This window comes from Galeopterus variegatus, unplaced genomic scaffold (assembly GCF_000696425.1).
Source record: "Galeopterus variegatus unplaced genomic scaffold, G_variegatus-3.0.2 Scaffold285, whole genome shotgun sequence".
NCBI lineage: Eukaryota > Metazoa > Chordata > Mammalia > Dermoptera > Cynocephalidae > Galeopterus > Galeopterus variegatus.
This window is the reverse complement of record NW_007726396.1, coordinates 680,103-682,419: the sequence shown is the minus strand read 5'-3', so window position 1 is coordinate 682,419 and position 2,317 is coordinate 680,103.

The window sequence follows — 2,317 nt, the reverse complement described above, 5'->3', positions numbered from 1 at the left end:
TTGGAGGTGACAACACATCCAAACTCCATCACCATACTACACAGAGTGCCCACTGAAATAACAGTGTGTTACCTCTGACAGGCTGGTTTTTAGCCCATTAACTCCCAGTAGCCCACTAGCTTAGCCCAGCTGGATGGCCACCTGTTTGGGAATGAGTGCTGGCAGAGGGAACAGGTGAAGACCTGAATCTGGGGCAGCCCGATGAAAGTCCCTGTTGGTTACACAGCACTGAGTATGGGAACAGGGGACAAAGCCAATTTGACCTATTTCACAGTTTTGCCTTGGGCTTTCCCTATATATCCTGATTCAAAAGATGTCAATGGGTCTCATTCTCCTTGAGTCTCAGAGGGTTCGAATTGGAATATTATCTTCCTTCTACATCATTCCCATCTGCCCTGTTGTTCCTCATTGTACGGTTACCTACAAATAAGTCTCACTGGGATCCCTGTGCTGTGNCCTGTTGTTCCTCATTGTACGGTTACCTACAAATAAGTCTCACTGGGATCCCTGTGCTGTGGCCTGGCAGTTGTTTTGTAGGCAAAAGCACAGCTGTTTGGGCACTGCTTGTATCCCTGGAACAACTGACTTAGGGTTATGTTCAGAAATAATGCCCCTTCAGTGATCCCCTGCTTTGGTGCCTGGAGGGAGGAAGTGAGAGACAATTCTTTGCTTCTTCTTGGTTTCCAGCCCACAGTCCCTGCATCAGTGTTAGAGATGAAACAAACAAGACAAAATATGATACTGACATTTGTTCTTGACATTGTGACACAGAAGTATAGTTGAACTCATGTGGGTCTGGGTTTGTGCTATGTATCTATTTGGGATGCATCTAACTAGACAGGGCATTTTAGGGTGACGATTTTTAAAAAAGTATTCTGTAGGGCAGGAACCTTTTCTGCAATATTCCTGTAAGAGTTCCACATTTTGTCTTATTGAGTGAGAATATGTTTGAACTTAGTTTCCTTAGCAGGGCTCACTCTGTTTCCTGTGTATTTGGGGCTTCCAAAAAAGGGAGACCCCTTGGTGTAGATGATGGCTGGTTTTCCTCAAATAGGTGATCAATTCTCACATTACACACTACCCCCACTTTCAAGTGAAGAGAAATCTGGTCTACCCAGAACAAAACCAAGGAAATTTAAGTGATAATGTTCTTGAGTTCAGCCAAAATGGAAGAAACTTGACATTTTATTTGAATGAACCCGTCAGAGTGATCCTTGTTTCTCCTGTTTCCTTTTTTGATATGATCTTATTCTATTTTATTTTTGGTATATGCCAGTCATAATTCTCTTCCTTTATGTTGTACCTCATGGAAAAAGAAGGTTGCTCTCAAGACTGAAATCTGTTTCTTAGCATTAGAATGATGAATACAAAAGAGGAGTATTTATCCAGCACTGAAAATGGAAGTTACACTAAAGCTTTATGTTCACAGTACAGGAGATTCTGCTGATGGTTAATAAATTCTTGCTAATTGGTATTATTAGCCATTAAGTCTTTCATTAAAGTGCTCATCATACTAGGCTTAATAAACTATTGGCTAATACAGAATTCTAAACACTATCAATATAACATTCATAAGTGGCTGAATTAGGAGAAAAAATGTAAAGTGTATTCTGAAGTTGAATGTAATAAAATACGGTGAAATATCAAGTCCATAAAACTCAAAGTCTGAGAAGTAAAGGAGCAATGCCCTGCTGCTATAATAGTCTCCCAATAATAGCACCTTTAAGGCTCGATCATGCAATGCCTGTGATTAGAAATTTTCCACAGGCTACAGTAGGGATTTGTTTGTATTAAGATTATTCGATCAGAAAGTGACTTATAATGATATTATTTGTTATCAACTCTATTCAATATGGAATCCTCCCAAAAGTTGATGTTCAGACCTTCTGTTCCAGGATTCTATTTAGGAGGATGTGGGGGAAAAAAAGTTGAAATTCAAAAAGCGATATAGAGATCATTGTCTTTAGTGTGAAATGGTATGTATTAGTCCGTTTCTGTTGCTTAGAATAAAATACATGGAATGGGCAATTTATAAGGAAAACGGAATTTATTGCTTACAGTTTCTGAGGTTGGGAAGTCTGAAGTCCATCTGGTGGTGGTGACAGCAACCCAGGGGTCTCACATTTTAAGACGGTGGAATCAGAGAGAACAGAGAGAGACAGACTCTCTTCTCTCTTCTTTTAAAGCCCTCAGAACCACTCCCCAACCACCATTTTTAATCCACTCACTACTGCATGGTCCTACAATCCAACCACATCTTCAAGGCTCCACCTTTCAATTACCATAATAGGATTTCCCACCCTCTTTAACAGTCACA